Source organism: Anabrus simplex, chromosome 1, assembly GCF_040414725.1.
Source record: "Anabrus simplex isolate iqAnaSimp1 chromosome 1, ASM4041472v1, whole genome shotgun sequence".
In the NCBI taxonomy this organism is placed as follows: Eukaryota; Metazoa; Arthropoda; class Insecta; order Orthoptera; family Tettigoniidae; genus Anabrus; species Anabrus simplex.
In genome coordinates, this window is record NC_090265.1 from 315,974,070 (window position 1) to 315,989,880 (window position 15,811).

The following is a 15,811-nucleotide window of genomic DNA, read 5'->3' on the forward strand; positions in this document are numbered from 1 at the left end:
AGCTCAAGAATTAGGTGTCTGGCTCTCGGAGCCCAAATCCTGTAATCATTGTAATTGTACATTTTCGAATTGTGTTTCGGCTACTGAGTACCTGTTCTATTTGTTATTTCTTAATCTTTAAAAGAAAATATAACCTTGTTAAATTTTATCTTAACTTTAATTTTGTATTTTGGGACCTGTTCACCCCCGCACCTTCTTTCACCTCTGCACATCCACGATACTCCGTAACAAAGACGACACATACACCCAGCCCCGGTGCCAGCGGAATTAAGCAATTGTGGTTAAAATTCCCGACCATGCCGGGAGTCGAACCCGGGACCCCTGTGACCAAAGGCCAGCACGCTAACCATTTAGCCATGGAGTCGGACTTTTCCTTTGAAACAACCACGCTTTCAACTCCTTTGTATACCCTCGTCAAGAAAGCTGAATTTATAAGGCCAGTAATTGATGTGAATCAAAGGTTTCTCCATGTCTCTTCAATAATTTAGTTAATTTCAACGTGTATGGGCGAGAATGAGTTACTATATATTGCACATTTCCATATTCGATTTCTAATTTATGCAAAGCGCTGAGAAGTGCTTAAGAAAACGTTTCCCTGTTGGCGGCGTCCAAGAATGCGCATATCTTTTTGCTAGTGGCTTTACGTCGCACCGACACAGACAGGTCTTATGGCGACGATGGGATAGGAAAGGCCTAGGAGTTGAAAGGAAGCGGCCGTGGCCTTAATTAAGGTACAGCCCCAGCATTTGCCTGGTGTGAAAATAGGAAACCACGGAAAATCATCTTCAGGGCTGCCGACAGTGAGATTCGAACCCACTATCTCTCGAATACAAGCTAACAGCCGCGCGCCCCTTACCGCATGGCCAACTCGCCCAGTAATGCGCGTATCGACAAGAATAATTCTTATTGAAATATTTCATCTTGAGTTTTAATCAAAACTGAATGAAAAGTCGTCTGGTAAATCCGTATTAAGTCTGCTTTCTCTTCCAAACATTGTTCTACACTTGCTAGTACTTGACGTGGTGTTGCTGTAGTCCACTATATCCTTAACTGTTGGGTTCTAAGAAGGATTCTGGATATTGGATGATCACAAAAAGAAATAATTAGGAACCAGAGTACTATCAGTCATCAGTTCATCAGATTGAATCAAAACTGAATTATTATATTCTTGTAATGCGTACCCCCTGCCTGTCGAAAGAGGCGACTAAAAGTGACTCTTAACACGGAAGTGTGGGTTGGTGACCACGGGGTCCTTATGTGCTTCCTGGCATTGCTTCCACTTACTTGTGCCAGGCTCTCCATTTCCATCCATCCTATCCAACCTCCCTTGGGCAACTCTTGCTCTTTCCAACCCCGACAGATCCAACCTCCCTTGGGCAACTCTTGCTCTTTCCAACCCCGACAGAATTAGATGTCGAGGCCTAAAGAGTCTTTCATTTTCCCGCCCTTCGTGGTTCTTGTCTTTCTTCTGCCGATACCTTCATTTTTTGAAGTGTCGGACCCCTTTCCATTAGTGTTAATAGAGGATGATTGCCTAGTTGTGCTTCCTCTTAGAACAATCATTCCTTTTCCGTAGAGATATTGACTGTTAATTGTATGGTACTTGCATCTTCAACACATTCCTTTTTTCAAGTTTTAGCTTTCTTCTCTTCAGTCAACTATTATTCTCTCTCCGGTGAAAGTCCCACTGCTGCTTGAGGATTTGACGCTGTACACATCCCATATTATTTGTAAACTGCATCTTCATTCTCGCATTCGATACGAACATCTCAAAACTTGCACATTAGTAAATTACTCGTGACACGTATCAACCTTTACAAGCAAACTCTTTGGCTCTTGCCGGGCTGGAGTGGCTCAGACGGTTAAGGCGCTGGCCTTCTGACCTCAACTTGGCAGGTTCGATCCTGGCTCAGTCCGGTGGTGTTTCAAGGTGCTCAAATACGTCAGCCTCGTATCGGTAGATTTACTGGCATGTAAAAGAACTGCTGCGGGACTAGCGGCACCCCGGTGTCTTCGAAAACTGTAAAAGTAATTAGTGGGACGTAAAGCAATTATCATTATTATTATTATTTCTTTGGCTCTTATAACAGTATGTACCGCGACAGTCAATGTTAGTACCATCTTCACAACTGACTCTGCCCGGTCATTATAATGACACTGGTCAACAAAATTTAAGATTTTAAAAGTTGCCTCTGTGGTGTGGTGTGATTAACTGCCACCCCCGGAGGCCCGGGTTCGATTCCCGGCACTGCCACGAAATTTGAAAAGCGTACGAGGGCTGGAACGGGGTCCACTCAGCCTCGGGAGGTCAACTGAGTAGAGGTGGGTTTGGTTCCCACCTCAGACATCCTTGAAGTGGTTTTCCGTGGTTTCCCACTTCTCCTTCAGGCAAATGCCGGGATGGTACCTAACTTAAGGCCACGGCCGCTTCCTTCCCTCTTCCTTGCCAGTCCCTTCCAATCTTCCCAGCCCCTGTTCAGGAACTGGTCATCCTTCCCAGTTTTATCCCGACCCAGAGTCTGAAGCTCCAGGACACTGCCCTTGAGGCGGTAGAGGTGGGATCCCTCGCTGAGTCCGAGGGAAAAACCGACCCTGAAGGGTAAACAGAAGAAGAAGAATGTTAAAAGAAGAACAACGGGTGCTGATTTCAAATCTGTTTTACAGAACTTTTCCATCACTCATTGTTATTGAGTAATTACATGAATAACATTTCTGATACCGTAATAATAAATTTTAACATATGTAACGGCTAGAATACCATTTGCCGCGCGGTTAAGGGCGCACGACTGTGAGCTTACATCTTGGAGATAGTGGGTTTGAACCCCAGTGTTGGCAGCCCTGAAGATGGTTTTCCGTGGGTTCCCATTCTCACACCAGGCAAATGCTGGGCTGGGGCTGTACCTTAATTAAGGCCACCGCCACTTCCTAGGCCTTTCCTATCCCATCGTCGCCATAAGACCCATCTGTGTCGGTGCGATGTAGGCAAATCGTAAAAAAAAAAAAAAAAAAAACTTTTACCTACCTAAAATGAATGTGAAGTAGATTTTCAGCTGTTTGCTTGACGAACATCTCTCTTGACTGTCCGGTAGTAGTCTGCCAACATATTTGGAGTCCATTTTCCTGGTAGCGTCTTTCCATTTCAGCGATGTCCTGATTGAAACGCTCGCCATGTTCGTCTGTTGTATGATCCTGAGGTTCCCGCCACATCATAGGAATTGCAAAAGGCATATGACGGGATACTTTTAACCTGCCGGTTAATAGCGTTACACATTTGGCACAACAGATTTCTGGAGCCCAAAACTTATTCTAATCTATTTTATTGTCAAAACAATACTCATAAGCTCTTTTAATTCAAGGAGTGAAATTTCGGCTCCACGCTTTAAAAGTGAGTTCACCACAAATGTAACAGAATTGTTTTTATTGTTTACACATTTGCGAGACATCTTTCTTAATCAGTTTACCTTCCAGGGTTGGTTTTTCCCTCGCACTCAGCGAGGGAGCCCACTTCTACCGCCTCAAGGGCAGTGTCCTGGAGCGTGAGACATTGGGTAGGGGGATACAACTGGAAGGAGGACCAGTACCTCACCCAGGCGGCCTGACCTGCTATGCTGAACAGGGACATTGTGAGGGGATGGTAAGAACGGAAGGGATAAACAAGGAAGGGGAATGAACCTGCTGTCGTGGCCTTAAGTTAGGTACCATCCCGACAGTTGCCTGGGGCAGAAGTGGGAAACCACAAAAAAACCACTTCGAGGATGGCTGAGGTGGGAATCGAACACCCCTCTACTCAGTTGACCTCCCGAGGCTGAGTGGACTTCATTGCAGCCCTCGTACCACTTTTGAAATTTCGTGGCTGATCCGGGAATCGAACCCGGGCCTCCGGGGGTGGCAGATAATCACACTAACCACTACACCACATAGGTTAACTTGCGAGATATTATCCTTCTAATTCATAACACTTGTTAACTCACAACTGAGAACACATAGGATTAGCTTCTTTCATAAAACAAAGCTTCTACTCCTATGGCAACTATGCAGAACAACAATCGCCTAAACCAAATATGTTATTTGTTGTCTTAATGAAATCAAATTGTTTTCTTTTAATCAGTACAGTTACCGCCCTGTGCTAATAAACATGAAAAGAGTTCTATTAATACTGGCAGCTTCCCGCTGGCTCTGCCCGCAATGTACAAAGTATGGTTCGTTACTATCCTCACGGATGTATTTGCAACGTTTCGAGTTAATGAAATAAAGCACATAATCTGCTGTAGCAATAGAATGTAATATTATGTCAACAAAACACTTGAAAATACATCACACAAAGAAATTGAATTAAACGTTCCTTGGAACAACACTACGCGCCGAACTGTTAAAAAGTCCTTCAAAGATCTTCCTCATGGAGACAAATGTACTCAAAACTTTTATCAGAATCTACCAATTTAAGTATATATTGCCTCAAAAGAAAGCGCTTGATTCACTGAGTGTTTTTAAATAGAAAAGAACTGCGTACCTCAATTAGAACGAAATATATGATTGCTTCAATGAGAAAAAATGTTGAAAAAATGAGACGTCAAATTGAATGTGCACTCATAACTTTCCTCAGAATCAACCTATTTGAATAGTTAAGAGCTGAAATGAAAGAGCCTGATCCACTGAGTGTTCTTAGGCTAAAACGAACTCCGTACCTCAATTAGAACCAAAGATATGATTGCTTCAGAGAGACAAAAACTGAAAAAGTCAAATAATTTGAGGAAGGCGGAAGTTAAGTGATTCATAGTACCTGATGTCAAATCTGTGCATGAATACCTTTCAGTAAAAAAAAAGAATGAAGGACATCGACCGGATAATATGGCCGGACTGACTGACTTTAGTTTTCATACATTTTTTAATATATAGATTACAAAAAATTGGTGGCGATGAAAAAATTCTGGCTTCATTTTTGGATTTGACCCATGCAAATACATAAGAATCAGCAGATTTTTTTTAACATTTTCATTGTTGAACAGTGTTATTGATCAGAACCTTGATCAGAATTCTACTAAAAATATTAAAACCTGCCCTTATACGCCAGTCGAGGCTCTGGTCATGGGGGATTCCATCGTTAGACGTCGGGAAACTGTGTGGAGGAAAGGGTACCAGGGTAGAGTGTTATCCGGGAATTAGATTAAGGCAGATGTTGAGGAAAGTAGAAGAGCAGGAGGAGGTAAAGGAGAAGGTAGTAGTGTTTCACGTTGGTACTAACAACGTAAGACAAGCAGGTATAAGTACCAACATAGTTGGGGATGTGTGGGACCTGGTAAATGCAGCACGGGTAAAGTTTAAGGAAGCGGAGATTGTTGTCAGTGGAATACTGTGCAGGAGGGATACTGACTGGAAAGTGATTGGGGATTTAAATCAGACTATGCAGTGGGTATGTGGGAAACTGGGAGTGAGATTTCTAGATCCTAATGGGTGGGTAGGAGATAGGGATCTACGCTCAGATGGCCTTCACCAAATACAGTAGAGACAGTATGCGACACTGAGCGAGATATCGAGGGACAGCTATTGGAGCTGTCTCTAGCGAGTAGACCTGAAAACAACTGATTCTGTCATAAGAGCACGTGTATTTGTGTGTGAAGTTTTGGTGTTACTTATACGTTTTCAGTGAGTTGACATAATTAAATAGTAGCGTGTGTCATTCCTTGATATCTCCTCTCAACATGAGGGGAAAGGTATGTGCTGTGTTTGGCTGCAGTAACTATGAAGTAGAGAAGAATGCGCTGTTTTTCTTTCGCTACCCTCGTGACAAGAAAATGTAAGTAATATTGTGTTTGCATATATATTCTTCCAGTGACAAAGAGATTTTTATAGTACTTCATAATCTTCTGACCTGCTCGACCCACATTTTAACTAGCTTAAAATATTATACGCATATTTTATTGTATAGTGCAGCAGTTAAACTTCAATACCGATGTGTTGTTGTAGGTGTGACCTGTGAGTTTTGAAATGTCACAGAAGTGATTTGGATAAGGTGTACGAGAAAGAAGGGACTTTACACTTATATAAGAATTATAAGATCTGTTCAGATCATTTCCAGGCCAGCGACTTTAAAAATCCTCGACTATACAGCCAAGGGTATGTTACATTTTTACTCTAATTGTACGTAAATATTCCTCAAAGCATCACTATCGACAACATTTTCATACTTTTCTTTCTTTTATCCCTCTTCTCGGATTATGCCGGGATTTTATAGATTTTCTCTCTGTTAGTAGGCTTCATGTTAAGAGGAAAATTGTCCAGCTTTTAAATGTTAATTCATTGCCGATATTTTTATTGACAAGTGTCTTAATGTGATGATACAATGTTTCTTAAATGAGAAAAAAGACAAATCTAACCGTAAAAGTTCAGGCAGGAATGCTAAAGCAAAAAAAGTAATGCATAAATGAAAGATCAAGCCATTTCACAGCAGTCCATTTCACATCTTGTTTATATGTCTAATTTCAGTTTTTAAATAATAACGTTTTAAATAATTCTTCATTCATTTATTCAGAATTGCTTTAGCAACTTCGAAGTTAATATCTAAATAGTACGTTCTTTCTAGACGTAATTTATTTATCCATTTTCGTATATTCATTCCCATTGCTATTTGAATTTAGCGCGACTTTTCAGGTCAAGTCACTAGGAGCGCCACCGTCGAATTGTCTCCCATTTTGTCAAGGCTAAATCTGTAGGTGTCGCGTATTGTCTCTACTGTATTTGCCTTCACTTAAACCGCAGTGGTACATATAAGTTAGGAAATTTGTTTAGAAGGTTTATAGGCAGGTACATTCAGGGAAACAGGGTGGCCTAGGGAGCAGTGTTGAGGGAACAGGGAACTGGAAATCAAGTAGGGATGACATAAAAATGTTAGTGCTCAACTGTAGAAGTATTGTAAAGAAAGGAATAGAATTAAGTAATTTAATAGATATATACTTACCAGATATTGTAATAGGAGTTGAATCATGGCTGAGAAATTACTGTATATACTGTATATACTACATAATGGATGCAGAAATTTTCTCACGGAACTGAATGGTAGGAGGGGAGTATTAATTCTGGTGAAAGAAGCATTTGTAAGCTACGAAAAAGTTAAAGATGACAAACACAAATTTCTAGGGGTAAGACTCATCTCTAAAGATAATAGGAAACTTGATGTCTTTGGAGTGTACAGACCAGGAAAGGGTAGCGCAGATGCTGGTTCAGAATTATTTGATAAGATAATCAGCTATGTGGGAAACGATAAGGAAAGGAACGTGACTGTAGCGGGTGATCTCAATTTACCAAATGTCAATTGGGAAGGTAATGCGAACGACAGGAAGCATGGCCAACAAATGGCAAATAAGTTAATATGGGAAGGGCACCTGATTCAGAAAGTGATGGAACCAACTAGAGGAAAGAATATTCTGGATGTGGTGCTGGTAAAACCAGATGAGCTCTACAGAGAAACCGAAATAATAGTTGGCATTAGTGTTCATGAAGCTGTTATTGTCGTAGTTAAAAATAAATGTGATAGAAAGGAAGATCTTAAAAGTAGGACGATTAGGCAGTATCATATGGCTGATAAAGCATCCATGAGGCAGTTAAAGTAATACTGGTCGGTGGAGAACGGTAAATAAAAATGTAAACAGACTCTGGGATGGGTTTAAAGCAATTGTTGAGGAATGTGAAAATAGGTTTGTACCTTTAAAGGTGGTAAGGATGATAAAGATCCAGTATATTATAACAGAGAAGTAAAGCGACTAAGAAGGAGGTGCAGTTTGGAAAGAAATAGCTGTGGAAGTAAGGAGAAATTGAAGGAACTCACTAGGAAATTGAATCTAGCAAAGAAATCAGCTAAGGATAACTTGATTGGCGGCCATACAAATTTTAGTGAAAAATGGAGAAGTATGTATAGGTACTTTAAGGCAGAAACAGATTCCAAGAAGGACATTCCAGCAATCATTAATGAACAAGGGGAGTGTGTATGCGAGGATCTTCAAAAGGCAGAAGTATTCAGTTAGCAGTATGTAAAGATTGTTGGTTACAAGGATAGTGTCCAGATAGAGGAGGTGACTAACACTAAAGAAGTATTACAATTTACCTATGACAGCAATGACATTTACAGTAAGATACAAAATTTGAAAACTAGAAAAGCAGCTGGAATTGATAAGGTTTCGGAGGATGTACTAAAGAAAATGGGTTGGGATATAATACCATATCTGAAGTACTTGTTTGGTTATTGTTTGCATGAAGGAACTTTAACAAATGAATGGATAGTTGCTATAGTAGCCCCTGTATATAAAGGAAAGGGTGATAGACATAAAGCTGAAAATTACAGGCCAGTCAGTTTGACATGCATTTCATGTAAGCTTTGGGAAAGCATTCTTTCTGATTATATAGGACATGTTTGCGAAATTAATAACTGGTTTGATAGAAGGCAGTTTGGGTTTAGGAAAGGTTATTCCACTGAAGACCAACTTGTAGGATTCCAGCAAGATATAGCAGATATCCTGGGTTCAGGAGGTCAGTTGGACTGTATCTCGATTGACCTGTCTAAGGCATTTGATAGGGCAAATCATGGGAGACTACTGGCAAAAATGAGTGCAACTGGACTTGACAAAAGAGTGACTGAATGGGTGGCTCTGTTTCTAGAAAATAGAACTCAGAGAATTAGAGTAGGTGAAGCTTTATCTTTCCCTGTAATAATTAAGAGAGAAATTCCTCAAGGCAGTATTATTGGACCTTTATGTTTTCTTATATATATCAATGATATGTGTAAAGAAGTGGAATCAGAGATAAGGCTTTTTGCAGATGCTGTTATTCTGTACAGAGTAATAAATAAGTTACAAGATTGTGAGCAACTACAAAATGACCTCGATAATGTTGTGAGATGGACAGTAGGAAATGGTATGATGACAAACGGGGATAAAAGTCAGGTTGTGAGTTTCACAAATAGGAAAAGTCCTCTCAGTTTTAATTACTGCGTTGACGGGTGTGAAAGTTCCCTTTGGGGATCATTGTAAATACCTAGATATTAATATAAGGAAAGATCTTCATTGGGTTAATCACATAAATATGACTGTAAATAAAGGGTACGGACCTCTGCACATGGTTATGAGGGTATTTAGGGGTTGTAGTAAGGATGTAAAGCCGGCCCCGAGGTGTAGGGGTAGCGTGCTTGCCTCTTACCCGCAGGCCCCGGGTTCGATTCCCGGCCAGGTCAGGGATTTTTACCTGGACCTGAGGGCTGGTTCGAGGTCCACTCAGCCTACGTGATTAGAATTGAGGAGCTATCTGACGGTGAGATAGCGGCCCTGGTCTAGAAAGCCAAGAATAACGGCCGAGAGGATTCGTCGTGCTGACCACACGACACCTCCTAATCTGCAGGCCTTTGGGCTGAGCAGCGGTCGCTTGGTAGGCCAAGGTCCTTCAAGGGCTGTAGTGCCATGGGAAGAAGTAAGGATGTAAAGGAGAGAGCATATTTGTCTCTGGTGAGACCCCAACTAGAGTATGGTTGCAGTGTATGGGTCCCTCACCACGAGTACTTGATTCAGGAACTGGAAAAATCTAAAGAAAAGCAGCTCGATATGTTCTGGGCGATTTTCGACAAAAGAGTAGCGTTACAAAAATGTTGCAAAGTTTGGGCTGGTAAGACTTGGGAGAAAGGAGACGAGCTGCTCGACTAAGTGGTATGTTCCGAACTGTCAGTGAAGAGTTGGCGTGGGATGACATCAGTAGACGAATAAGTTTGGATGGTGTCTTTAAAAGTAGGAAAGATCACAATATGAAGATAAAGTTGGAATTTAAGAGGACAAATTGGGGCAAATATTCGTTTATAGGAAGGGGAGTTAGGGATTGGAATAACTTACCAAGGGAGATGTTCAATAAATTTCCAATTTCTTTGCAATCATTTAAGAAAAGGCTAACAAGACAACAGATAAGAACCTGCCACCTGGGCGACTGCCCTAAATGCATATCAGTAGTGATTGATTGATTGATTGATTGATTGATTGATTGATTGATTGATAAGGAAAGATGGGAGTAAAACTGAGATGAGGGCATTAGTGGTCTCTAAAAGAATTTACAAGAATCGTACTTTTACATTTGGTCATTTAAAAAAGAATTTATCCTTCCTTTCTCGTCTTTGACCATATCTAAGGATTTTAGAGGACCTTAACTCCAACCTGTACATTTATCCACGGATTTTTAAACACACTTTCCCTCTTTATAAATATAAATCTGGATTCGAAATTTCCTATATCCTAGGAATATTGGTAGAATTGGCACCCAGTGCGGAACGAATCTCCACTCATGGCCGCGTCACCATAATTAGTGAAAATAATATCAATATTCGTCAAAATATCGCGGAACGTTTCCACAGACTATTTTGTCGCGTTTATCTTTAATGAGAATGAGAGGTGCCTCTAAGCATTTATACGCAGCGTCGACTAAATAGGCAATACATGCAACCGAATAAGTTTGAAGAAGTTTATGTATTTATTTATTTCTTAATCTGTTTACCCTCCAGGATTGGTTTTCCCTCGGACTCGGCGAACGATCCCACCTCTGCCGCCTCAAAGGCGGTGTTCTGGGGCGTGAGACTTTGGGTCGGAGATACAACTGGCTACCAGTATCTCGCCCAGGTGTCCTCACCTGCTATGCTGAACAGGGGCCTTGTGGGAGAATAGGGAGATTGGAAGGGATAGACTAGGAAGAGGGGAGGAAATGGCCGTGACCTTAAGTTTTGTACCATCCCCGCATTTGCCTGGAGGAGGAGAAGTGGGAAACTACGGAAAACCACTTCGAGGATGGCTGAGATGGGAATCGAAACCACCTCTACTCAGTTGAGCTCCCGAGGCTGAATGGACCCCGTTCCATCCCTCGTACCACTTTTCAAATTTCGTGGCAAAGCCGGGAATCGAACCCGGGCCTCAGGGGGTGTCAGCTAATCACGCTAACCACTACACCACATAGGCGACTATGTATTTATTCATTTGTAAAAAATACTTCAAAATACGTATTTTACAACCTTTTCCAGAAACGATGATAAAGAATATTTTTAAAATGTTGACTGACCTCGATACAATCATTATTGCAGATTTTAAATATATTCCTGGTTGGATTAGTTTTCCATAATCCAAGCAACTCACCACTGACAGCAACCAGGGAGCCATACGCACGTTTAACAATGGCTTAGAGAAGTATAAGGTCACCTCCTTACATATGAAGATTGTCATCTGCCTTTATCAAAAGCAAAACAAAGTCATCTCCGTACAGGCCATGAAGGCCCTTGGAGTCTTGGAACGTAAAGGCTTCCACTGTTCGTAACTTCGGCACTTGATGGGGTAGAGAGGTTAGCGCTATTCCCGGCTGCCTTTGCCCCCAGGAATTAACCTGGTACTCATTTTTGGTGTAGGCTGAGTGAACCTCAGTGCCATGTGCACCTCCGGAAGTGGAAATCTCGTTTCTTAAATTTAACGCCTTCCTGGCGGGGATTCGAAACCACGTCCTTCCGGGCGAACCAAGCACGCCTTTACCGCCTCGGCCAGGCAGCCCCTCATCTGCCTTTATACTTTTCTAATTTAAAATAATGTGATAAGCTTGGGGTTATTTGTATTAAAACTGAATTGTATTGGTGAAAACTAGAACTCTCTAGGTCTTAAAAATGTATTGATTATTTTGTGTTTTTCTTCTTCTTTTTCTTAATCTGTTTACCCTCCAAGGGTCGGTTTTTCCCTCGGACTCAGCGAGGAATCCCACTTCTACCGCCTCAAGGGCAGTGTCCTGGAGCTGTTTCTTTTTCTCTGTGCATAAAATTAACAAAGTATTTTAATGTAAAAAGTAAATACCTTGCCAACCAACTGGGGTACAATTTCCATTTTTGGTAAAAATGAAGCTCTCCAGAAAGATGTCAGCATTAGAGATCAAGTTTACTATAGAACTATTTCTGCTTGACCCAGCTGGGTTGGAACTTCGAAGTTTGAAAGGTCAAATTAAGCAAAAAACATGAATTTGTCCACCTTCCTAAAATAATTAATATTTCCCGCCTCTTTGACTTGCGATTGCACAGCCCTGTTCATAATGTTCCTTCCCGCCTACCTAACAGTTGGAAACAACAACGAACTTTCAATAGTCCGTCAGTGAGTCACTGTTGCTTAGTTACGGTTTTATCACTTCTTCTTAGATTGTGTTGGTCTTTGTTTTGCAATATTCCCCGTGCCAGTGTCAGTGAAAGTGTGAAGTGGATGATTATTAGCATGCACAAGGCTGGTCAGTCTCTTATGAGCATAGGGAAGGAGTTAAAAGAGAGCAAAACTTGCATGGAACAAATCGTAAAGAAATTTAAAGCGACGACAGTGTAGCTAATGGTCACAGATCTGGAAGACCTAAGAGAACTTCACCACGACAGGAGAGCTTTGATTCTCAAAAGCAAAGCAAACCGTACGGCTACTTTGCGTGAATTGTGTGCGGATATGAGAAGAGATTTTGGTGTGGAAATCAGAACTTTCACTGCATGAAAACGACTCCAAGAGGCTGGATTGATGTCTTGCGCTGCTTTAAGCAAAGCGCTACTGAGCAGCCCATACAAGGAAAGGCGTCTTAAATGATGTAGGGAACGAAAGAACTGGATGGCGTAGAGTTGTATTTTCCGATGAAAGTCGGTTTGAAATGTACCCACGAGAGCGGAAAACAAAAACCGAGAAATGTCTGCCTGCTTGTCTAGCTCCTGCTGTTTGGGGCCGATGACCTTCGATGTTAGGCCCCTTAAAACAGCAAGCATCATTATCAGCTCTTGCCGTTCAGCAAGGTGGCGAAGCTGTGATGATTTGGGGCTGTATCACCAGTGAGGGCCTAGGAGAGGTCAAGGTTGTTGATGGAACCATGAATTCCACTCAATATTGTGATACTATGGAAGACGTTATGTTACCATCAGTGTATTCGCTAACGCGTGAGAATTTCTTGTTCCAACAAGATAACGCATCATGTCACAAATCCAAAGCTACAATGGCATGGTAACGTCGAGGTCCTACCCTGGCCTGCTAGGTCCTCCGACCTAAACCCAATGGAGAACTTGTGGAAATCCATGGCAGCCAGAATTCAGGAAAGAAAGCCCAAAAGCAAGGAGGATACGGTAGGTCGAGTCATAAGTCATGGCAACTCTTTTTTCCTCGCGAACAGGAGACAACACGGACTATCTAAGATATGCATTTGGAAACGTACGGTATGTACTTGCGTATGGTGCCACTAGATGGTGTATGTAAACAACAGTGCGGGTCTAAGCATTCCCCAAGTTCAGTGTGTGAGTAAGAGCGTCACAAAATGGAAGTCAACAAGCAGGAGCAACGATCGTTATTAAAATAGCAGTTCTCTGCGGCAGAAATGCACGCCAATGCCATGCAGAGCTGCGGGAAGCCTTAGGTGTGCATGCCATGCCCTATAGAACAGTGGCGAGGTGGGTAGAGTATCAACTGCCGATTTGCCTCACCCAGGCCGTCCAGTGTCCATGGACAAAGATGTACGGATAATGGTGATCGATCAGTGTTTACATAAGGACAGGCGCTGGACTCTAGCGGAATTGCAAGAACATATGTATAACAATACCAGCGGCAACAATACGGTGCATTTTACACAAGGACCTACAGATGCGTAAACTTTGTGCAAAGTGGGTGCCACGTCACTTAACTGAGGTACAGAAGTGGACTCGCTACGAAATATGTCGCATCAATCTGGAGAGGTTTCAGCAAGAAGGACAAGCCATGTTGAATCGCATTACTCCACCCACCTCCATGACATTGGCGTGCATTTATGCCGCGGAGAACTGCCATTTTAATATACGATCGGTGCTCCTGCTTGTTGACTTCCATTTTGTGACGCTCTTACTCACACACTGAACTTGGGGGCAAGCTTAGACCCACACTGTTGTTTACATACACCGTCTAGTGGCACCATACGCAAGTACATACCGTACGCTTCCAAATACATATCTTAGATTTTCCGTGTTGTCTCCCGTTCGCGAGAAAAAAAATAGTTGCCATTGGGCGCCCATACCCGGGGGCAAGGTGGGGACGTGCCCCTCCCCCCTAGCTCTCAAGGAAAGGAAAAAAAATCTAATATAGTCAGCTGTTTTTCTTTAAAGAAAATGGTTTAACAATCGGTATTACGTAGAAGAAATATGGGATACCGTGTGTGGTATTCTACCGTGGAATACAAGTTGACATTCATCTTCCAAAATATTAAAAATACTACATACCCCCAGGTCTAGCCCCCCCCCCCCCCCTACAAACTATCCTATGGGCGCCCATGGTTGCCATGACTTATGACTCGACCCTCGTATGAAGCATCAACTTGTTGAGCTCTGGCGTATCATTTCCAGGGATCAGTGCCGAGCCATGATTGGCAGTATGCCACAGTGTGTTGACCCTTGCAGGAAGGCTCGTGGTAGTCACATTAAATGGATAGGGAATTCTATGTAACATTGTCGAGACTTTTTGTAATACCTTTGTAATAACATTTTCTGTGTAATGTGAAAAAAAAAGCATCTTTTGCTTGGTGTCCTGATACTTTTCTAAACCACTGTAAATTTAGCTAGCCCCGTGGTATAGGGGTAGCGTGCCTGCATCTCACGTGGAGGCCCCGGGTTCGATTCCCAGCCAGGGATTTGTATATGGACTTGAGAGCTGGTTCGAGGTCCACTCAGCCTACGCGATTACAATTGAGGAGTTAACTGGCGGTGAAATAGCGGCCCCGATGTAGAACGACCAAGAGGATTCGTCGTGCTGACCACACGACATCTCATGATCTGCAGGCCTTGGGGCTGAGCAGCGGTCGCTTGGTAAGGTAAGGCCTGTTGCGCCATGGCATATGGTTTGCATCAGTTAAATCTTGTATAAAACATTTGATGTTGTTTATTATTCTCTACCCTAGCACTGACAGATCTAACCTATCGAGGTTATGTAGGCTAATAATTCTTTTAAGTTTCGGAATTATTTTGCATAGTGATCTGTCCCTGGTAAAATCAAAGACAGGTAGCATACAGAAGGGAGGTTGGCGGAAATTTTCGTCAGAGTTTTTTTTTGTGGAGTACTGGGTGAACTATTTTCTGCTATTCAAAACACCCTCCTACTACTATCATCTTGACTGCAATATACTCTGCAATTGATCGATAGAGAGGTATACAGAGTGATTCAAGCTGCAGTAACCCCTAAGAGGGGTCGAAATACAACTTTCGATAGGAAAGCATGGTCTAGGACAAAAATGTGATCACCCCAATGAACAACTTGGTACTTACAGTGATCTTCATAAGGTACATTCATCTCACAAACGCAGTAGGCTACCTTAATTCAAACTGAGAAGACCTTTCCTGTTGGTGAAACTCACAACCTGCCTTTTTCACCCCGTTTACCATCACCACGTTAACAAGCACAAGCAAGTACTGGAAAGGCGGAGTCCGAGAATGCGCATATCGAGAAGATCTTATTGAAATATTTCGTCTTGAGTTTGAATCATAACTGAATGAAGTCACCTGATGAATCCGTGTTAAGCCTTTATTTCAGCCTCCTTAATGTGATTGCCCTAATGAAGATATTCCCTTACATTAACACTTATAAGTAGGCTACTTACAGTGATCCTCGTGAGGTACTATGACCCATCAACAAAGTATCTAAAACTGAGAGGACTTCTCCTCTCGGTAAAACTTACAGCCTGACTTTTCATCCCGTTTTCTATCATACCACAGTCTGCTGTCCATATCACAACATTGTTGAGGTCTTTTTACAGTCGCTCACAATCATGTAAATACAGTATAACATCATCC